General features: G+C 36.1%; 1 long non-coding RNA gene and 1 pseudogene across 1 annotated transcript in view; one reads left to right on the top strand and one right to left on the bottom strand.

Annotated features, from left to right (window-relative positions):
• Window positions 1-24602, bottom strand: part of LOC135321603 (uncharacterized) — a 237960-nt gene that overhangs the window by 56487 nt on the left and 156871 nt on the right. The window contains exon 3 of the long non-coding RNA XR_010381475.1: window positions 22367-22492. This is a non-coding gene — a long non-coding RNA (uncharacterized LOC135321603). The remainder of the gene's footprint in view (window positions 1-22366; window positions 22493-24602) is intronic.
• LOC116154538 (U1 spliceosomal RNA) lies at window positions 22359-22495 on the top strand (annotated as a pseudogene).

Below are 24602 nucleotides of genomic sequence, written 5' to 3' on the forward strand. Positions count from 1 at the left end.
AATGGAAGAGAGAGAATAGTCTTCTTTGCAGCGAGTCGTAAAGAATGCAGATACCCTGCCAAACATGTCGCAAAGAAGATGAAAAACCAAACTACTGGTTATCAGTACGGGCTCTTTTAGCTCAGCTGACATCCTGATGACTCTTGCAAGGGTCACTTGAAGTGCTTATCCACTGAAGCATGTGAACTTTAACAGTGAAGTAATGCTGAATGCTGCCCCCAATCAAGTTGTACCACATACTGCTAGTTCATCACTGGCAGGTAAAATAGAGGGGGGAGAAAAAAGCTATTAAATCCTGAAGGTTTTTAGACAAATAAACCATTTGGGGTTTGTTCAGTTTTAGGGATTTTTTTTTTTTTTTTTTTTTTGGTGGTTGTTGTTTTTTCACTAAAACCAGGAAACCAGGAGGCTTGAGCTTGTATTTTTAATACAGCTGAGAAGCCTGTAATATAAATAGTATAAATGCATACTATAAGCAGTGTAAGGAAAAGAATACATTATTGCCTATAATAGTCTTATTTATTAATGAGTGCCTTAGAAAAATAAACACTTCACTGGTTTGAGTACTCACAGCAACTAATCTGTTTAAGATATTAATGACCATCGTACTATTTTCTGAGATGACATATATTTCCACCCACAGATATACAAAAGAAGAATGAGAAAAAAAATCGCATTTCTTCACAAATCCGAGACATAGACGCCAGCGGTGCACTTAGAGAGCCTGAAATAACTGAATAACAGTGTGAGGAAATGACTGCCTTTTCAGTTTTTCCCCTTCTGAATAAAGTCGAGGAAAAGAATCTCAATTGCTCATCTTTTTTAACAAAGAGAGAACTGGCCTCAACTTGGAGGCTTAGCTAGGCCATGGTACCCAGGGTTGTTCTGCTGCATCGCTCTCATCTTTAGAGTTGACTTCTATTCATAGCATCGTTACCCATTTTTCAGTTACAGTAGTGATGTAGCGTTTCCTACCTAAATGAATTTACTCTTGTAAAATAAGTGTTTTTATACTGTGGATATGATTATCTATTTTAAAATGCATTAGTGTAAACAGTAGGTTGTGTATTTTGAACAAGTTGTTTCTAATCTACATTCCAGGAAAAGAAAAGCTTATTACTTAATCAGGACTCAATACCAAAAGAGAACTATACTTTAAAAGTAACGTGTCCCTAAACAAACCTATACCAATGCTTTGTTAATTGGTATAAGATATGTTAGAAATCATCTTTATTGGTTTAAACAAATGTTATTCCAGAGAAGCGGTGAGTTAGGACAGGCTACCACCTTTGCAGGGGCACTGCAAAGCCACGGTGCCTCACTCAGGATCCTGAATGGCGCGGCTCCTGCATCCTCCCATTGCACAGCGCACCCTGTAGCCTGATCTTACTCCAAGGATGTCTGTGACAGGAACACTGTAATCAGAATACTGGCATCAGAACACTGATGTTCCTTTAGAAGTAGACTTTCTTGCTACAGCTAGTACACTTAGGACAGAAGTCAGCCTTCAATTTTCTGAATAGAATGAATGACCTCTTTTGGTCCTCAGTTGCTACTACCTTATTTCTTTAATCTACCACTGCATATTTTCTCATATTTTAACATACCTGGAGTTAGATATACCTTACAATCAATCACATATTATAATTATGATTAGCAGTGTTTCTTTTATTCTCAGTGCTTTATAGAATTATTGTGCATATTACAATAGACGATATTTTAGTTTTGGTGAAATATAATAAATGTTTGCACATTTGACAGAATTTGTTCTGAGATTTTCATTCACTGTAATATATTATCTGGCAACAAAATTGTCAGGAAGAGGAAAATAATCCTTCACCAATGTGTAATCTCCAGAGAGTTAACATTATTTACCAAAGAGATGTTTGCTAAATGGCCTAATCAGCTTAAAGGTAATTTTGCATCATGATACAATTCAAAGAGCTCAGTAGAAACATCAGAGGCTGTTAAGTAGTTATGAAAAATACTTAAAAGCCTTAAATAAATGGTTGAAGTTTGGAAAACATTCATCTGGTCAAACCCTGCAAATAAGGAAACTAAGAAACAGTGAAGTGGTTAAATGGCTTGACCAACATTCCACAGTAAACTGAGTGGCCATGGCCAACGGTCATTTAACTATTTTATGCTTTGTCTCAGTTATCTATTGCTCCATAACAAATTACTCAATGCTTGGAGGTTTAAAATAGCAAATATTGTGTCACTATTTCTGTAGGTTTGAAATTCAGGTACGACTGAGCTGGATGCCTTGGACTCAGGGTCTGTTAGCTAAGGCTGAGATCTCATCCGAAGGCTTGACTGGGGCTGGGGGGGAATCCGCTTCAAAGCTTATTCACATGGTTGTTGGAAGGAGTTTTAAACGTTAAAGATCTACCCAGAGACAATACAGTTCTTCATGTCATTTGCTCTTTGTTATAATAGACACTCAGCCACTTTTCAGTTTGTGCTGCCTCTTCCTGATAGTAACTGCCAAGATTATCATAGCCACAGACAAAACTTTCAAGTGCATGAAAATTACATCTATATTTTGTGCCTATTATCATATTAATTTAGGAAAAACACTTAAAGGTTAACAAGGTGTTTCTTTGTGAAATAGAATTTTGACTGATTCTGCTTTACTTTTTTATGTTTTTTTCCAACAGTTTTCAAGTTTCCTACAATAAACACGTAAAATGCAAGTTATTTTAGTAAATGAATTTTTCAGTGTTTTAAAACTCATCAGCAATTTAAGCAAATTATGATGTACATGCTTTCATGTTTGCATTGCTTTCTGCATTTAGGACTTTTCCTTGAAAGTTCAGAATTATAGGTCTTTGGATATATTTTTCCCTGAATAAATCTAACACCAAAAGATACTTTCAGCTGCCAATTCAGAATGCAGGCCAAGTTGCAAAAGAGGAAAAAAAGGTAGAAGAAAAAGTCCAGTCCCTTCTGGTTTCTCAGGCAAGGTGAAGCAGTCAGAAAGGTCAAATGAACTATTTTCTTTTATACGTTTGGCTCCCTGAGCAGGTAGCTGAATTCACAGTTCTCATTTCTGTCTTGCCACTTTGCACCATCAAACATGGGCTGTATAAAGGCATCATTGTCGGGAAGAGTCTCTTTTCAGAATCTCTGAGCACAGTCACTTGGATGGCCAGGCTCTTTTCTCACCGGGCACAGCCTCTTGTGAAGAGGGTGTTGGGTACCCAATAGCCCTGATATGTTCCTTCCTCCCCGTGGCCCGGGGTTGACCAGTGACTGATGTCCCAATTATTCTGCAGAACACGTCTTACCTACTCTAAGAGAACAGCTCAGAACCCAAGTAAACTCCAAGAAGAAAAAACATCATGAAATGATGCTGATTTAGCCCAAAGAAACCTTTGGAATGTGCATCATTTACATTCAACAATAAAAACAACTGCATAGCTGTTTTTTCTTTTTCCTATTTTTGAAGAGGGAAAAACACTGAGTTGTGACCCCATACAAAAAATTTGACATTTTGGTTCCTAACATATGATTTATTCCTTTTAAATCATGATTGTTTACTTTATTAACAAATCAGAAAGACTTAATTTGTTATCTTTAATGTTTCCAGAATGTGATTCCTTCTCAGTATCCCACTGCAGTAATATAAACTTGTACATATGTTCACACACAATTATAAGCTTAGAAGAGATCATAATTCCATGACTTCATCACAGTGGCTTTCAAGGCTGGAATAGTAATTACAGCTGTGCTCACTGTATTCGTTATGATCTTCACAAGAAAATGTTTCACATAAAATAAGAAGCACCTTCAAATTGTTTTAGAAATAGAGTAAACAAATATATTGGAATCTAAGTGATGATTCATAGTTACCATTCAGTGCAGTATTTTTAACAATTATAGCAACTTCCTTCCTTTTAATTTAGCATCCCCAAAGAAAAAATGACATGTTTACTGATGGCTAGGTAAGCGTAACTTCACACAGTAAAGCACAGACGTGAAGAAAATAGGGAAGGCTAATTTTAAGATAGATTTTAAATTAATAAGAAGGTAGATGAGAAAACTCAAACTGCTTAATTATCAGCATTTGTATTATGCATTGGAAACTCCTCCTGAGATTTTGAGTGGATTTCCAACGTGTGTTTTTCAACCTTGAGGACTGTCTCATATGAAAACTGCCCTTCAAAAGGTCAAGCAGTATAATTGAAACACCTGAAGATAAATGAAGTCTTTCTATCACCCCAATGTCTTGTTTTAGGGTTTAATGAACCCTGACTATCATGATAATCAGCGGTAGCTGATAGAACATATTAAATTCTAATGTTTAACAAATGAGAAAAGGAAGAAAGTCAGCATATCAGGAGAAGGGATACAGAAAGAAAAAAAATGGAATTTTCATACAATGTTATTCAAACTACTCTCCAAATACGCATGTGGTACGCAGCTACTTTTCAAACTTACTTGCCAAGAAACTCTTTGGTTGTTGTTTTGTTTCATTTTTGTTTTTGTCATTTGGTTTCACTTGGGACTATGTCCTGAGGAATGTGCTTGGAAAATATCAAATTGTCTGACAAAATGTATGGACAACGAGTTACTCTGGTAGTCGAAAGCAATATTCACACAACAAAATTGAAAGGCCTATCGCGTGCTCTTTGACAGTAGAATTAATGAGATGCTGTGACACAAAGTCTTTTCTTTTCCTTAAGGAATTTCCCATAAAGCGGTCATTTTAGATCTTTCAGTTACAAATTTCTATTAGCTCCATATCCAAAGGGGCACAGGGAGAAAAATAAACTTGACCCATCACTATTTCCTGTGTTCCTCAGTTAAAGTGTTAACATAATCCCTCTTCTACGATTCTCTGCTCTCTTTACATAACTCACTGTTACTACCCCCGACAGAGAGAAACTATTAGAGTTCTCCAATGATAGTGCTTATCAATTTTACCCGCCATGAACTTTAAAGAAACCTCTTGAGAGGATTTGCCTGTAAAAATGCCTGGAGGCACCATTAAACCTAACTTTGAAGGTAACAGTAAAATTCTCAAGAATGACCGTATGCACATTTTATGAGAGCCCTCTTCAGTTCATGATATATATTTATATTTAATGGAGAGGAAAGATAATGTGTTTTTCCTAACCTCATGACAAAACTTGGTACAAGTGCTGCATCACCCCAAGGAGAGCAGAATTAGAGCACAAACGAGACATAAAATTCTCAGATTTTTAAGTTTGAAAGCAGTCCAGATGGATGATAGCAATATTTGAAAGAAGACGTGATCAGGCACAGGAGTTTTTATCACTGTCTCCCACCCCAAAACTAGCTGAAGAGCCATAGACTGTAAGGTACAGAAGATGACCGTGTCCACCTCTCTTCAGGCAGACCTCCTGAAGGACACGTTCTGAGGGCTCCCATTGTCAGGGGCGTGTGCTGTCTGCCTGTCTGGAACCCATGGGCAGCATCCTGGCCACACCTCCTTCTGCCTCCACGGTGTAGGTGGAGATGAACTTCTGTAGGGGAGTCCGGACCACGTGGAATCACAGCCCAGGTGGTCTTATGCCCTCCCATCTGCAAGTGGCAAAGGAACACAGCAAGAGAGCCTGGAAATTCGCTGAGAAATGATCGGGACAGGCCACGTAGCCAGAATGAGCAGAACTCAGATTGAGGCAAACACAGGCATCTCTACAGATGTCAGCCTGGGTCGTGTAGTTGCCCCAAAGCCGGCACATTCTGTGAGCCCCCAGATCTTAGATGACTTCCTAAAAATAAGTAAAACACTGGGAGATGTCTGAGTGGATCTGGAATTGACTAGATTAAGTTTCCTACCTTCACGTAGAATGAGGAAGTGAGATTACATTGGTTTGCAAGAACAAGTGTTACATTTTTCGCATTCCCCTTTGAAAACAGTACCCACAAAACAATGACTTATATGGTATAATCAGTAAGTTCTGATATGAATCTCAGATTCTTCCTCACTAGAAAACTGGTGATAACTCTGACTCAGAGCAACCAAGACAAAGACACCGGCCTTGTCAGAAATCTCTCTGTGTCCCTCTTGTCCTCTACTGTCAACACTGATATAGTTGCTTCAGAGCTTTCATTCCTAAGCAATCATCTTCCCCTTGCACCTTTTCAAATTACAATTTTTAAATGTTAAATCATTATCAGGTGATCCCTATGAAAGCTTTGGCCTCCTTCCAATTTGCTCGACAAAATATTGGCTGTGAGGATGCAATGTTCCACCCTTCTTGTCTAACTTTTTAAACTAATCTCAACTATTTAAACTATGTTTGTATTTCTGGGGACTAGGTTCTGTCTGCACTAGCAGTAAATACAGGACAAGAGAAAGGACATTGTAAAGGATCTGCAATGGGAAGATACTGTTTGTCACACAAGAACTCAGTAAGTACTTGCTGGGAGTTACGGGGGTAGGAAGCCAATAAATGAATCTGAGTTTCTGTAGACTCTGTTGAATAGTTTTGTGAACACTGTAATTCTTATGGTGTGGTATTAAAAATGACTCCAGAGGCAGTAGCTGAGAAACATCTAATATCAAACAGATCACACTAACTCCTGGGGAAAAAAAATTCTCTCTTTACACTGTACTCACTGATTTCCTTGTCTAGTTTCTAAAGCAGGTTATCAGCTCCTTGAAAGCAAGGACTATGTGTTCTTCACCGTTGTCATGACTAATCCCTGTAACAATGCCTGGAACATAATAGGTATTCAACAAATACTCACGAAAGGAAAAAATAAATTAATGCTAGAAATTGTTAATGGCTACATGCGTAGACCTCTCCAGCTGTGTCTAACACATAAACATCAATCAGAACCACAAGTTAATTGTTCTTTCTCATATCCTGCTTTATGTTTAAATGAGATCATTCCTGCAAGAACTGGAACTTCCTCCAATCATTAAGGACAAACCACAACCTCCATTTCAAGGTAAACAGGAAACTAGGTCTAAAGCTGTTGCTGGGCCAGTGAAATGTTCCCATTCGAATGGAAATTCTCCTATGTACACACAAGTTGACCGGTCTGAATTGAAACTTCTGACTCAATTCAGCCAGTGACGTCACTACCTCTTTACATTTTAAGTGTTTTGTGTTTGGTTTTTTTTGCACGTTAACCTGAAGAAGGGGCCGGTAAACTTCAAAGTACTAGTCCACTTCCGGCAGACCGACAGACCCGCTTGCTGCATGCACTTTCTCATGTCAGTAGTCCTTTCAGTCGTATTATCTAGTTTAATCTTCTCAAAATTCCTATGGACTAGGTTCCTTCTTTCCATTTAATAGTAAGCTGAGGCTAACGGACTTGCTCAAGGTCCTGCTTTTAAATGGCAAAATCAAGACCAAAATCCATCTAGGTCTCCTAAATCTATAGCACCCTCCCTCTCACTCTATGCCAACTTACTGTCTTTTTATAGAAAAATACGCCATTTTGGAACGATTTACCTAGAAAACTGGAAAATGTTCCTCTGTTTCATATAGAGGTATATTTAGCAGGCTTAATTATGACTGTGAATCAGTAACACTAAAGAAGAAGAAAAAGCAAGGGTAACTGCTATGTATCTGTTAAAATGTCTAGGGCATAAATATACATCTTAGGGTAACGTTTTTTCCTGAGAAGAGTTTGTGGATGCATTATCTCATTTCCTGTGGCAAAGTTTTCTCATCCAGTCTCTGAGTGCAGACTGAGACACAGAGCCAGCATGTAATTCCTGATGGAATCCTGGCAGGAGAGCCCTGGCTTCACTACAGCTCCCTGTCACCCAGAAACCCTGAGGGAATATGCAAATATTCAATGGATTTGCAAAAGTGAATTAAAGTGTAAATAGTCATTATCTTTTTTTTTTCTTAATCTCTCACACTGACTTTCATTCTGTACCTAACCTTGACATCTTACTAATACCTGTAAATAATTTGACCATAAATTCACAAGGAAAAGGAAGCAAGTGTTGTTAGTCATTACTCTCATTTAGCCTAATTCCTGGCACATGTGTGGTAGGTGTTTCATAAGAACATGAATTTAGTATAAGTGTATGAAACAAATGTTATTTGTTATTATGAAGAAAATCTCTCACTTCCCCACTTCCCTCACAACTTGCTTCTAAGATGAGTAGGTTGTTTGATGATCAGTGTGGTGGATATGAAGATGCAGAGACAACACAGGGAGGCAAATTTATCTGCCTAAGAAAAAATGTAAAGATACAAAACTATCAGAGAAAACTTCAGTGGAAAAGGATAAAATGAACCAGAGAACTTGCAAGATGAGCTTTCATAGAGAAAGCAGCCAAAGGCAGAAAAAGAAGTTGGAGAGCAGTAGAGAATTTCTAATGGCTTTTTTTTAAAGCTTATTTTATGGTCTTTGAAACTACACTCTCCATCGCCCACAACATCGTTAATAAAATCTGTTATTCCTTAACATGGTGACATTGGATTTGTTTTAAGGACATGCAAAGAAATTATGTTTATTTCAAGGTGGGAAAAGATGTTACTTAGATCTCTTTCCACTAGTTTAGTGTTTTATAGGGTCTTTTCAAAATGCATGCAAATTCATTGACTTTTCAACGAGAAAGAGCCTCCAAAATTATTATCTAAACCTCTATGCATACAGAGAGGAAACCGAGACACAGATAAATTGACTTTTATTCTATTTTATTAGGTCCAATAGTCATTGTAAGATGCACTAGTTTTTATATAGCACCAAGAAAGAAATAGAACACCATTAATTAAATTATAGCACAATGGTCTTTATAATTTAGAATTTATTTTATGCCTAATGAAAGAGCTATTTTACAAGAATGTGTTAAACGACACCATGAAGATATAATCAATCAAATCCCAGGTCTGAGAAATTCTGTTACAGAAAGAAACTAGTTTACTTAACAACAGCAAAAATTACATAAAGAAGGGATTAACTATTATAGATTAAAAGAAAGTTCAAATATATTAACCAAATACAATGTGTGGATCTTGTTTGAAACCTGATTTCAACAAACCAACTCTAAAAATTAATTTTTCAGGTCACCAGGAAAAACTGAATATGCACAAGGTATTATCTTTTATTAAAGAATTATTATTAATACTAGTGAGTGAAATAGTACTATAATGGTTGTGTTTTGTCTTTTTCTTTTTAATTCCTTCTATGTTAGAATTATTTGAATTCCTTGTGGGTCATGTTCAATTTGTATGGTTTTTCTTTGGTTTGGATTATTCCTGTTTTTTTTTTTTTTCTTTTAATTTGTCTACTTTTTATGGAATGTCAGACATTGTATTTGAAAATTTGTAGAGATAATTTTAGGCTCTGAATTATGTCAAGTCTACCCCAGAGGATTTACTTTTATTTTTGGCAAGAAGCTAGACTACGGAAAGTAAAAATTTTAGATTACTTTAATCAAATTAGGTATTATAAGATTATTTGAAATTGGACCTAAATCCCTTGAGAGATGGTATTTTGATGGATTACTTTTACTTCTAGAGGGAAGCTATTTGGAACCCAACAAAAAGTTTGTTGTTTTTTTTTTTTCCTCCAATATGTATTGTCATCATGTTCTGATTCCCATTTTTTTCCCCTTCAGCCTAAGAAACCTGTTGTAAGACTTGTTTAATTTTTTATTATGTCAGCCATCACTTTCAGAATAAGCATTTTCTCTGGATAAAAACAGCCTCAAATTCTGGGCTCACATTTCTATGATTCTCTCCTCTCCTGGATCTCAGGTCCCACAATTCCTTACCACCTTCTTATCATCTTCATTCCTTAAAAACATTTTTGTCCACCTTTTCTAGTTGTTCTAAGTGGGAGACTTGATCCAAACAATTCATTCTATGATGGCTAAGAGCAGAATACCTTACATTTTCTTTTTGGTATCAAGTCACACTACTTGAACCCTCAGTGCCTAATATTATAAGTAAATGATAATATCAAAATAAATTAAAATCATTTATTATTTACTATCAATTAATAAAATCCATTGATAGATAAAACGTACAGAGTATAACAGGAAAAAATATGCTCTAAGCCTTAATCATAGAAAATAACTTAGTAAAAGTTAAAAGATAGGGCTCAAGCAACAAGATAAATCTCAAATAAACAACCTAATTACCATTTAAATGAATAGAAGAAAAGAATAAGCAAAGCCCCCCTTTTTTTCCAGTGCCAAAGTCTTTATTCATTGCGTTTTCCCAGGGAAAAGAGAGAGGAAGGGAAACGGGTCAATATGTATGTTAGAAAATGATAGCAAATGGGAAAGGAAGTACCACGCAAAATCAACCATCAGATAAACACTCCCCAGATGAGGTCACCAAAGCCCACAGGAGCTCAGTCTCCTGTAGTTCAGGAGTGAGGCTAAGGGGAGGAAAAGAACAGACAGGTGCATGCTCTCCCACCTTCCCTCCTCATAAATTCAAGATTCTATACAAACCTTTGGTTTCCCAGCAGTAAACATAGAGTTACATTCATCTGTCTCCTATTATACAATCTTGTGGCCACTTTGACATAAGTTTCTTGTGCCTAAATAAAAGTTCCTAACTGACTTGGATATACATTCATCTTCCCTTTCAGAAGGAAGGCAATAATAAAGATCAAAGAGGATATAAATTAGAGACTAAAAAAAGAAAAAAGAAGGATCAATATAAGTAAAAGCTGGTTTTCTGAAAAGATAAAAATAATGATAAGCCTTTAGCAAGGCTCATTGAAACAAAAGAGAGAGGATGCAAACAAAATAAGAAATGAAAGAGGAGAAACAATCAATATCACAGAGATACCAAAAAAAAAAAAAAAATCACAGAGGATATTGTGAACAGTTATATACCAAAAACTGAACAACCTAGAAGAAATGGACACATTTCTAGAAACATATAAACTTCCAAGACTGAATCAAGAATCTGAACAAACTATTCACTAATAGTAAAATTGAATTTGGAAAGCTTTTGCACAGCAAAGCCAACCATCGATAAAACAAAAAGACAACCTACTGAATGGGAGAAATTATTATGACCAATATATGACCAAAATATATAAAGAGCTCATACAACTCAATCTCAAAAAAGCAAAAAACCCAATTGAAAAATGGGCAGAAGACCTGAATAGAAATTTTTTTAAAGATTATATAGGTGACCAATAGGCACATGAAAAAATGCTCAACACCATTAGTCATCAGAGAAATGCAAATCAAAACCATGATGAGATATCACCTCACACCTGTTAGAATGACTTATCAAAAAGACAAGACATAACAAATATTGGCAAGGATGTAGAGAAAAGGGAACCCTCACATACTGTTGGTAGGATTGTAAATTGATGCAGCCACCATGGAAAACAGAATGGAAGTTCTTCAGAAAACTTAAAATAGAACTACTATATAATCCAGCAATTCCACTGTTGGTTATATACCTGAAGAAAATGAAAACACTTAATTCAAAAAGATCCATGCACCATAGTGTTCATAGCATTATTTACTGTAGCCAAGATTTGGAAGCAACCCAAGTATCCGTCAACAGACGAATAGATAAAGAAGATGTGGAAAGTTACTAAATGGAAAGTTATTCAGCCATAAAAAAGAATGAAATTCTGCCATTTGCAACAATATGGATGGACGTAAAGGGTATTTGCTAAGTGAAATAAGTTAGAGAGAAAAAAAACAAAAAAAAATACTGTATGTCATCACTTATATATGGAATCTAAAAAAACAAATAAATGACTGTAACAAAACAGACAGACTCACAGATATAGGAAAAAAGACTAGTGGTTACCAGTGGAGAGAAGGAAGGGTGAAGGCACAACCAAGATATGGGATTAAGAGAAACAAACTGCTGTGTATAAAATAAGTAAGGTACAAGTATATATTGTACAGACCAGGGAAATGCAGTCGTTATTTTATAATAACTTTAAGTGGAATACAATCTATAAAAATGTTGATTTACTATGTTTTACACCTGAAACTAATATAATATTGTAAATCAACTATACTTCAATTAAAAAAAGAAGGGGGAGGGAAAATTAAAGTCAATTATAGCACTGAAAACCTCATATTATTACACTATTTGGAGTCAAGAATACAGATGCAGAAAGATGAGTTTTATGTATATTCTTTAATGTTTAAAATTAATTAATGCAAGATTTTAAAATAATTAAGGAACTGAAAATAGTTACAAATAAAATGATAAAATGCAGGGAGGGCTATCAGTGTAAGCAAGCAAAATGCTGCATCTCTTCTAGCAGGAATCTATAAATATTGATTCAAATATATAAATTTCAAGATATATGCATACATTTTTACTTTAAAATTATGGCGATAACCACCATAAAGCTAAATCTACAAACAACTAAAAGAGTTTCTATTTCAACAGTGGCAACTGGTGGTGGGCTAAATAGTATTTTTAGCTTGTTGCCACTGCTTGATTTTGTTTACTGTTTCACAATACATTTTTAAGTGAAGGGATTATTAATTAATTATACAGAGAGCATCAGACAAATACAGTCCATCATCAGATGGGAGAAAATTTTAAGAAAATATAAATATATATTTTAATAAAAATTTTTTTGACAAAAAATATTCTTGTAATAGAGTTATTTCATTTATACCTTGTGAAAGTATATCTTATTCTAAGGTCAAGAAAACAAATTATATATTACCTAGAGTCTAAAGAATCTAACTATAATAAAATTAACCCCTACAGTTAATAGACTAACTCTCTAAAGGAAGTCAAACAGGTAACAAATCAAATTGTTCACGCCATGAAGAAACCAATTAAAAACTGAAATCTCTCTATAGTATCTGAGCAAAATTAACGCAAGTCACAAAGACAACTTATTTTGCTTCTAAATATAATGCCTGTGGTAATTGATTTTGAAGGCTATCGTTCACATGCCCAGGGGAAAAAATATAAATGCTGAATACTTATTCAAACTACTTGGAAGTTTCCCCAGAGAAGAAAAGTAATAAATATGTTTTCAAAAACAAAAACATTTTTTCAATGACTCCACTTTTGAATCCTTGGGCCTCCCTCCCTGGACATACGCATAATCCTCCAGGAGTCATACCTGTGTGAACAGAGTGAGCAGAGAATTTCTTATCCTTCTGCAGATCCCAGCCTGTAGCACACAGAACCTCAACAGCTGGACAGAAGGACATTTTGTACAACCTCCATGGAACAGAAGCTAATCTGAGAGCAGCAGGTTTACATATTAGGACCATGAGTTCATTTTTTAAATTTATTTTTATTATAACTTAGGGTTTACTTTAAATAAATATTCTACCTGGATCTTATCTGGAATGATTTCCAAACTCTTTGTTTTTCTTATTTGTTTTCTGCATTGTCTAAGAATGGTTAATAAATCAATTCCTAAGAAGTACTTCTGGCGTAGAGTTGTGGAAAGTTAAATAATTTCCATAACTAGCTGTTATTTCAGCTGAATATTTAGTACACACATATATCCTTTATGTTTGTTCTCATACTTCTGTATTCTCTACATATTTCATTATCAATTACGCTCACGTGCTTTTCCTTTCAGAAATTTGTTTTTAAAATGTTGTCAAACTCTTCCAAAAGCATTTGTGTTGTTGATAGGCTGACAGGCATTATTAATGCCCAAAATAGCTCCAGAGACTTGAAAATACTTTAGCATTGAGGTCCACCCTGCTGTATGTTTCCACTCTCAGAAGTTACGCCAGAAAGCCTCTGCCTGGCACAGGCTGGGTATACCTACATAGCTGGAGCTGAGGATTTTCCCCAAAGACTCCATTATTCAAAATAAGTTCTATATTTATAAAGATTCTGATTGGTTATAGTACTGGCTGCGTGAAAGGTTGAAACTCAAGTAAGGCAGATAGTTATTCTGTGATCGATGTCTGCAGCCAGCAGCCCCTAACCCTGGCCAACTTGTTGGTCATTTAGTAGGGTCTTGGCAAGAGATGTGGCTGAATCGTTGTAAATTTATTCCCACTGTCAGCAAAATTTCAGAACACATGCCCCGCAGATGGTGGGCCAGTGCCACTTTGACATAAAGTGAAACACGTTTAAAATTGTTCCTTTTGCTTACAGACAGTTGGTTCTATAGGGCACGTAATTCAGTTTCCACATCACATCAGTCAGTTGGTGCCAGCCACCGTCCTGGCACAGTAGCTAGCGGGGGAACAGATTTTATGGATTTCCATAATGTCCCTGAAAAAAAAAAGGCTTGCAGAATTAATCGAGTGAAAACTTTAATGTCTCAGTCTTTGACATATTATCTCCCTCATGTTTTCTTCCTAGAAGTTTAATGATAATAGACAGTTTATTCTGAAGTATTTTATTTTTTAAAGTGTCTAAACACCAAAATCTGGGAGTTGAATTTAAGAAATTGATGAACATTGATGAACATCATTACTGGCTTCTTTGAAATTTCCTCCTCTCTGAATGTAGAATAATTTTCTTAAATAATTGGCTCTATACTTTTTTGTATGTTTTTCTAATGCTAAACTTAGCAGTTGCAGTCTCCTTTAAAATTAGCTTGCTTGTAATCACCTATAATAAAGAAGAATATAAAAAAAGAATATATATATGTATATAAATGAGTCACTATACACCAGAAAATAACACAACATTGTAAATCATCTATACTTTAATAAAAATAAATAAAATAAAATTAGCTTGAATTAGGATAAAATGCTTTAGCAATTTAAGTATTTAATATCCAAAATAATGGAAGTGTTTATCAATTAAATGCATGAATTCCTATTCCATAAGCTCAGAAAAATATTCCAAGTTTCCAAAACTCTATCACATTTGAAAAGAATGTTTTATTTTCTATATAATTTTCAAAACAATTTACCATTTTCCCAATAGGAATGATAGCATATTATATAAATTATATTATAAAACTGTTATGTACAGATCAAAAAAATAAGGGAAGGATATATTTATTGGATAGATGATAAAAGTTGTTTTTACTTGGAGAACCTCTGTTAAAAATTTTATTATTGAAATAGTAAGGGGCAGGGCCAAGATGGCAGGGCTGAAAACTGAACCTGTACCCAGGGGCCCTGCAGCTTCATAGGCTGGACTGAGATTTGATTACAGCCCCAGGCAGAGGGGGCAGATTTTCTCCACTGGTGCCTTTGTGGACCCACGCCTCTAAGACGAACAAGCAGTAAGCGGAGTTCTGGCGAACAGCAGGGGTGCGTTCGGCATTTACAATGGCCTGCATACCATCTGGGGATGTGCGGCTGTGGTGCACGGTGGATCCAGGTGTGCAGCTGCACGCTGTGGGGGGCACTAGTGCCTGACACCGGCAGATCTGAACTTGTGGTTCTGCAGGCACAAAACCTGGGGGACACCAGAGCAGGTGGCCAACATTCCATGGCTAAGGAGGGGACAGTGTAGCACCAACAAAGAGTACTTTGTAAGCCCACATAACAAGTGGCAGGCAGCACCGCAGAGGGCACCTCCCATGTAAAATCCCCTGCGGAGGTCAGCGGCTCTTCTCCCCAGCCGAAGCACTCCAACCCCACCTACCACACACTGCAGCTCTGAAACAGGTCTGAAAGTCTATGCCAACAACGGGGGGACAGACCCAGCCCCTGTCAGGGCTGTGAAAACCACAGTACAATAAAGGAGGCCCCCCTTCAACAACAACAACTGCCAGGGCTGTCTCTGATCACCACACCACCAGCCACACCCTCAATCAGCCAACACACACAGAAGGAAGACATGGCAACCATCCATACTAAAAATAGACCTCATGACAAAATTATCTGATATTCTCAGTCTACAAAGGAACACTCCTACCTCAAAAAAAAAAAAAAAAGCAGCCCATCGAGACCACAGTAGATACAACCAATACCATGTAAGAATATACAAAAATCATAGGAGAACACTGTGAACAAATATATGACAATAAATTGGACAGCATGGTTTTAGCATAAAAAAAGACATATGGATCAATGGAACAGGATAGAGAGCCCAGAAATAAACCTACACACTTATGGTCAATTAATCTTCAACAAAGCAGACAAGGATATACAATGGGGAAAAGACAGTCTCTTCAGCAAGTGGTGTTGGGAAAATTGTACAGCTGCACGTAAATCAGTGAAGTTAGAACACTCCCTCACAGCATACACAAAAGTAACTCAAAATGACTTAAAGCCTTGAACATAAGACAAGGCACTATAAACTTCCTGTAAGAAAACATAGGCAAAGCATTTTCTGACTTAAATCTTGGCAATGTTCTCCTAGGGCAGGCAATGGAAATGAAAGCAAAAATAAACAAATGGGACCTAACTAAACTTAGAAGTTTTGCACAGCAAAGGAAACTATATGCAAAACAGAATGGCAGCCTACAGAATGGGAGAAAATATTTGCAAATAATGCGACTAGCAGGTTTAATTTCCAGAATATACAAACACATTATACAACTTAATAAAAAACAAACAAACAACCCAATCCAAAAATGGGCAGAAGACCTAACCAAGCAATTCCCCAGTGAAGACATACAAATGGCTAATAAGCACATGAAAAATGCTCAATATCGCTAATTATCAGAGAAATGCAAATCAAAACTACCATGAGGTATCAACACCTCACACCAATCAGAATGGTCATCATTAAAATGTCCGCAAAGGATAAATGCTGGAGAGGGTGTGGAGAAAAGGCAACCCTCCTACACTGCTGGTGGGAATGTAGTTTGGTGCAGCCATTATGGAAATTAGTATGGAGATTCCCAAAAAAACTAAAATTAGACTTGCCATGTGATCCAGTAATCCCACTCTTGGGCATATATCCAAGGGAACTTTAATTCGAAAAGATACTTGCACCCCAATGTTCCTAGCAGCACTATATACAATAACCAAGACATGGAAACACCCTGAATGTCCATCAACAGATGACTAGATTAAGAAGTGTATATTTATATAATGGAATGCTACTTAGGGATAAAAAGAATAAAATAATGCCATTTACAGCAACATGGATGTTCTGGAGATTCTCATTCTGAGTGAAGTAAGCCAGAAAGAGAAAGAAAAATACCATATGATATCACTTATATGTGGAACCTAAAAAAAAGAAAAAAGAAAGGAAGGAAGGAAGAGAGAGAAAGAGAAAGAGAGAAAGAGAAAGAAAGAAAGAAAGAAAGAAAGAAAGAAAGAAAGAAAGAAAGAAAGAAAGAAAGAAAGAAAGAAAGAAAGAAAGAAAGAAAGAAAGAAAGAAAGAAAGAAAGAAAGGAAGAAAGGAAGAAAGGGAGAGAGAGAGAGGGAGGGAGGGAGGAGGAAGGAAGGAAGGAAGGAAGGAAAGAAGGAAGGAAATGGAAGGAAGGAAGGAAGGAAGAAAGGAAGCGAGGAAGGAAGGGAGAAAGAAAGGCACTAATGAACTTATCTACAAAACAGAAACATACTCACAGACATAGTAAACAAACTTATAGTTACCGGGGAGGAAGGGGGTGGGAAGGGATAAACTGGCAGTTTGAGAAGGTACAAATACCAACTACTACATATAAAATAGATTTAAAAAAAGCAAATTTCTTCTGTATAGCACAGGGAAATATATTCAATACCTTGTAGTAACCTATAACAAAAAAGAATATGAAAACAATTATATGTATGTATACATATATGTGACTGAAACATCATGCTATACACCAGAAATTGACACACTGTACCTGACTATACTTCAATTTAAAAAAAATAAAAGAAAAAACAAAAATATAAATTAAAAATACTGATGTTTTTATTGAAATTAGATTGAAGGGCCGTATGAAAGAATAAACTAGACATTTATTTGCATAAAGTTAACTTCTTAGCATACATTAAACATACTTGTTGAATTTTGAAAAAAGTCCCATATTAACTGATGTTTTTCTTTCTCCATCATTCAGCGTTAATTCAAACTATTCTAGAGTCATTTTGTGAAGCAGTTGAAGGAGTTTAACAGCAAGTCAGCACAGCTACATAATAGAATTTTAGAAGAAATAAAATATTAACTTTCTACATTAGAAAGTTATAAAGAAGTCTACATAAACAAGTGAGAAAAAAAGAAGAAAAGTGTTCCAGGGGACACAGGTAATCTGAGAACGCTAGTCTCTGACAAGACTAATTGGGTTAGCAGTCAGTAGCCACATTTTATGCTGACATTATATTTCTCTAGATTTACGTGGTTACTGCTAACACAGCGCATGAATGTAAATTTAAAATTCAAGAATTTCTGAGATCATAGTTCTGAGATATATGACAAAGAAAAATAAAAGATTGCTTTCCAAAGTATTCAGGAATAAAAGCCCAAACGAAGAGTTATGGAGGAGAAAATATTCAATAATAGGTGAAGAAATTAAGATTTAGCAGAACTTTGCCATGGGTCAGCTAATACATACCTATAAAGTGACATTATAACATTATTTGTGTGCTAGATGACACAAAGGTATTTCCTTCTTGGAAACCAACGCTCCTTCCTTCAATCCACATACCAAAAGCGTAAGATGGGTGAAATGTTTTTAAGTTACAAAAGATTAAACTAAGACTAAGAAAACAAGAAAGTTGATTCCCAGATTTGATAAATTATATGAAGTCAAATATTTGGTAAGTCATTGAAATTAAAAGTTGCAAAAGTTTTGAGAGATTTAAAGAGATTTGTATTTTCAGGAAAAAAAAAAGTTGGACTTGTGCAACTGGGAAGTAGTGTATGGTGGAATATTATGCAATCATTAAAACCATACTCTCAAAAAACAATGACAAGAAAGTCTCATTTTCTACAATACTAACTAATTTAAAAACAAAATATATACGTGTATATTTTGTACAATCCCAATTTTAATATAGCAATGAAAATGTGTTACTCTTTTTGACTACTCAAATCTGGAGAATTTTCTGCCTTTTAAGTCCCGGTGGGAGGCAAGAATGGCCTCCAAATGCTATGGGCCAGGACTCTTTTTCCCACATTCCTTCACAGTTAAGGCATTGACATGCAAACTGTTCTGTGAAACTGTCACAGACTTTGGCTCACAAGCTACTGTTCCAAGAGGTAACAGACAGAATATTCCATCTGGCGGTGGCAGGAAGAGTTCTTCCAGAAGAACTAGCTCTGGGTTTGGGCTATTTGCCCTGGCTGCTTAGCAAATCTGAGTCTTCTGGACTCCCCCAAATTCTCTAAGCTACCCAACATTCACTTAATGAGTTCTTTTCCTGCTTAATAAAACCAGAATCACCTTCTATTGCTTATAATTAAGAAGTCTGACTAAGAGCAATATTTACCATTAAGTTTAAGTTATCTGAAAGGTTTATGAGCTGGTTTTGATACTCATTTATTACTCACATAAATATGTCATTTTATAATCAGAGAAAGAAATATTATTTGCTGCATAAGATCGTTCTTTGGTATGTAATTAGCTAATTTAATGGACTACGGACTATGGTTTATGGAACTGGTGATGTGGTGGGGCTGGCTGATAGGAGACCACAAGGGTCCGTGTTTCCCGACTCTGCATTCAGTGATGTCACATTAATAGCCTTTGATCAGCCATGGTGGGAGTACTTACATGAAAGGAGTTGGCATGGCTTTCAATTCCCTAGAGAGCTGTTTTTCTTAAATCCAGGCCCTTTTTTTCCCAGAGCCAGTTGTTAGACATTTACTAGTGCTGTTGAATGTAGCCTTAGCTAAATACATTAAACTCTATGTTCTATAATCAAATTCCTTAAAACTAATGGTGTTATTCTTTGCCAGAAATTTTTACTGTCTCAGTTGGTGGCTAAGGTAGTAGGGAAACCTTGAGGATGTTTCATCTATGAATAGTTCTGATTAACATGACTTTATTTCTTAAATACACAAAGTCTAGCCCATAAAACAACAGTATTAGGATGACCTGAACGTTTGCTAGAAATGCTAGAAAAGGTCCCATCTCAGAACAACTGAATCAAAATCATCACTTTAGCAAGATCCCCAAGTGATTCACACTTGCATTAAAGTTTGGGAGATAGTAACACAAGCAGTTACAGATTTTTCTCTTACATAGCCAGAAGTCTGGGAAAAGGTAGCATTGTTCTTTCCAGCTTTATTGAGATGTAACTGATGTGTAACATTGTGTATGTTTAAGGTGCACAACGTGATGATTTGACAAATGTGCATATTGTGAAATAATTACCATGATAGGGTTTAGTTAACCCATGTTTGTTTTTTATTACAGCTAATTACTTAGCAACTTTCAAGTATATAATACAATATTCTTAACTAAAGTCACTGTTCTATACATTAGATCCTCAGAATGTATTTATAATTGGAAGTTTGTACTCTTTGACCAATATCTCCCACTCTCCCACCCTGTAGCCCATAGCAACCACCTTCTACTCTTTGTTTCTATGAGTTCAGCTTTTTTAGATTTTACATATAATTGAGACCATCTAGTATATGCCTTTGTCTGTGTTATTTCCCTTAGCATAATGCCTCCATGTATCACAAATGGCAGGATTTCCTTATTTTTAAGGCTGAATATATACATATATATATACATATATATATATATACACACACACACACACATAATATTTTTATCTGTTCATCCATTGATATGCAGTCTGTTTCCATATCTTGGTTATTGTGACTAAATATTGTGCTGCAATAAACATAGAAGAGCCAATATCTTTTCAAAATAGTGATTTCATTCCTTTCAGATATACACCAAGAAGTCAGATTGCTGGTTTATATAGTAGTTTTATTTTTAATTTTTGAGGAATGTCCATACTATTTTCTCTGGTGGTTGCACCAGTATACATTCCCGTCAACAGAGTGAAAGTGTTCTTTTTTCTTCACATCCTCATCAACACTTACCTATTTTCATAATAACCATTCTAACAGGTATGAAGTGATACCTCACCGTGGTTTTTAATCTGTATTTTTCTGATGATTAGTTATATTGCACATCTTTAATACACCTGATAGAATGATCATATCATTATATGTTTCATTTTACATTATGTGATTCAAATTTGTATTATATGAATTCATCTGAGGAAAAAAGTGTTTCACCTATATTTTCCCAAAACTTGTTTGAAACAAGTTTTTCTTATTTAGTTTTTTCATCTAGACCTATCTGAAGCTGGTATAGAAAAAGATATGTATAGAGAGCTTTTCTAAAAGACTTATTATCCTGTGATACATGAAAAACAGTATGCCAAAGCTAATATAAGATGAATAATAATGAAGTTTCTTTTTTTTTTAGTAAATTCTGTTAAATTTAAGTATGAGAAAACAAATGTTTTAGAATTTCTCAAAATTACTTGAAAATCCTCTGTGCATGTGTGAGTGATGTAATGATGTTTTCTTTTTTAGTGACATATAGCATTGTGTAAACTTAAAGTGTAGAGGTTAATTTTTTACATTCACATATTGTAATATGGTTGCCATTGTAGTAATCATTAACACCTCTGCCATGTTACATAACTCCTTTTCTTTAGTGATTGGAATAATTAAGTTCTAGTCTCTTAGCAAGTTTGTTGATTATAATGCAATATTGTCGTCTATATTCACCACGCTGTGTGCTAGTTCTCCAGGGATTACTCATTGTAAGTTTGTACCCTTAAACATTTGTCCTAGCCCTCCACCACCTTCCCCTCATAATTACCGTTTTACTTTCTGTTTTGTGTGTATATGTTTGCGTGTGTGTGTGAGCTTGGCTTTTTTAGATTCCATGTATAAGTAATACCATAGAGTGCTTGTCTTTCTCTGACTTATCTCATTTAGCATCATATGCTCAAAGTTCATTCGTTTTGTTCCAAGTGGCAGGATGTCTTCCCTTCTCATGGTTTAATAATACTCCATTGTGTGTACATGTCACATCTTTATCCATCATCCATTGATGGGCACTGAGGTTGTTTCCACATCTTGATCATTGTAAATATGCTGCAGTAAGCATGGGAGTGCATATATCTCTTCAAAATCCTGTTTTCATTTCCTTTGGGCATGTGCCCCGTGTGTATGAAATTGAATTGCTGAATCATATGGTCTATCTTTAATTTTCATAATGGTTGAACCAATTTATATATTCCTACCAACAGTGCGCAAAGTTTCCCTTTCTTCACAAAAGCTCACCAGCACTTGTTATCACTCGTCCGCTTGATGACAGCCATTCCACCAGGTGTGAGATGGTATCTCCTTCTGGTATTGATTTGTATTTTCCTGATGATTAGCAATGTTTGTATTTTTTAATTATCTAACATTAAAGATTCCTAAAAGACATTAAATAAGTCCGGTTTCCTCTCCTCAAAGAACATATAAAATAAAAATGCCTAAGGTCTAATAGTAACTTTCATAAATCACTAGTATTGGTTTGATGAGGTTGTATAAATAAGAACTCTTTTTGGATAGTATGTAAACAGAATGTATAAAGATCTATAACTGCACAAGATTGGAAGCTTGATACTTACCTGGCAGGGATGGTACCATGATCACGAAGGTGGTTTTCCCAGGGCGAGTCTTACCCTTTGCGCTCCACATGTAGGAAACTCGACTGCATAATTTGTGGTAGTGAGGGACTGTGTTCACACTCTCCCCTAAATAAAAAGAAAAAAAAAATGGTGGAAGAGATAGACTGGGATTTCAAAATTGTAGAATAGATAAACAAGATTATACTGTATAGCACAGGGAAATATATACAAGATCTTGTGGTAGCTCACAGAGAAAAAAATGTGACAATGAATATATACATGTTCATGTATAACTGAAAAATTGAGCTCTACACTGGAATTTGACACAACATTGTAAAATGATTATGAATCAGTAAAAAAATTTTTTAAAAAAAAGATTGGATACTTGAATTTCAATTTTGGGGAAAATGAACAGGAGAAGTTAAACTGATAAACAGACTGAAAATGACTAACAGGGAGAGAGAAGCTTGCCTACCACTGATTCATAATTTTCTGTTTATGTTAGTGCTACTAGACTCACTTTGTGTTGTTAGCATTAAACATGGCACGTGGTACCTAAAAGGAATGAGTAGATGGGCCAATGAGCATACTTTTTCTCTCTCTCTCAGACACAGGTTGGACAACAGAATCCAGATTAGAGCAGGAAGCCATGCGGCAGGGCTTAGACAAATGCACTTTGAATTATCTTTTGTTATGATCTTAGTATTTGAAGTGTTTCATAATAGCCCAAAGGCAGCTTTATTTTTGAAGACATAAAGTAAAACATTCAGAAACTAGCAATTTCATGGTTTCATAGAAACATAATTAATGGCTGGCCAAGTATGAAAAGGAGTCACACTGATGTTTTGCTAAATTTGTGTACTGGTATATTAGCCCTGGAAGAATTGTGTGCTCCCAAGTGACTGAACTCTACCAGTAGAAGGTGGCTGCCCCTCCCGGCCTGGCCCAGAAGAGCCTCTCTCATGCATGGGTTCTGCTCTTTGGGGCACTTCTCAGAGCTCTTTCCCTCTCTTGGCTACCTGGGACTGAGAGGGCCAGCTCCAGCCACAGAGGCTGGAAGTCATGCTTCAAAGATGGCAGAGCCTCGGTCAGCCTTGGTTACTGATTGATTCCCATAGAGAATTTCTGGTCCCACTGATCAAAAATACCACCTCAAACTGCTATGTGAACAAGAAATAGACTTCTGTTGTGTTTGAGCCACATTTTGAGACTATTTAAAAGAACACCTAGCATCAAACACCACTCTAAATGTAACTTAAATATCTACCTGGAGTCAATTAATTTTCATTCAACAGCAGTCTTTTTCAGTTCCGCATCATTGTAGTTACAAAGGACAGGGAAATCAATAAAACATACTTTTTGTTACCAAAGAATTCCAGAACTGGGTGGAAAAGGAAATAAGCAAACAAATGCTGCAGGTAACTGTGGGATGCAATCTTGTGTGCCACGCAAGACTGGGAGTTAGGGAGGTGACAGATCAAGGAAAGCTCCCTCCACCTGCTTTAGCAGGTGATATCTCAGCTACATGTTGAAGGATGAGGAAGAGTTCATCAAGGGAACAAAGAGGGAAAGGACATTTGAGGCCAAGGTTCCAGGGTTATTCCAAAGGCCCTGGGCCTGGGGTGTGGAGGGAAGACCTGAAAGAGGTAGAAAGGGGAGCTTACAGAGTAGAAGGGGGGCCCACGACAGCTGCCGCATCTATAGTTTGCGTCTGAAATAGCAAATGCAAGGAGCTGCAGTCGTCCTGGGAGGCTTTGGGAACCAACTCTGAGTAGGTTGTCTTGAGAAAGGAAGGGTCCAGTGTCTGAGCCTATGTTTAGAGGCATCACGCACACATGATTCCAAAACACCTTTCTGCCAGGGCAAAGTACAGCAAACAACATAAAGATTCTCCACAAAAGCCAGTTTAGCTTTTGTTTAGCTTTCTTTTTCTTGTTTGTTTTTCTCTTAACTTTTGGATAACATATCAGAGCAAATTATTTTGATCTATACTTTCATTTGCTAAAAGAAAGAAACAAAATGTTAAAAGTTTGCTACCAAACTGTTTCCATTGACAGGTGGGTGCAAAGAAATCAACGTTAAGAATATCTGGACAGCATATGCAGGGAATAATGAACACAACAGCATTTTCAGGCAGAGAAGTCAGTGTGTTTATTCCGCTTTAATCACCTGGCGACCCAGGAGATAACATACACAGGAGGCAAACACATATAACACCTAAAGGAAAGAGAAAAAA

Source organism: Camelus dromedarius, chromosome 6, assembly GCF_036321535.1.
Source record: "Camelus dromedarius isolate mCamDro1 chromosome 6, mCamDro1.pat, whole genome shotgun sequence".
In the NCBI taxonomy this organism is placed as follows: Eukaryota; Metazoa; Chordata; class Mammalia; order Artiodactyla; family Camelidae; genus Camelus; species Camelus dromedarius.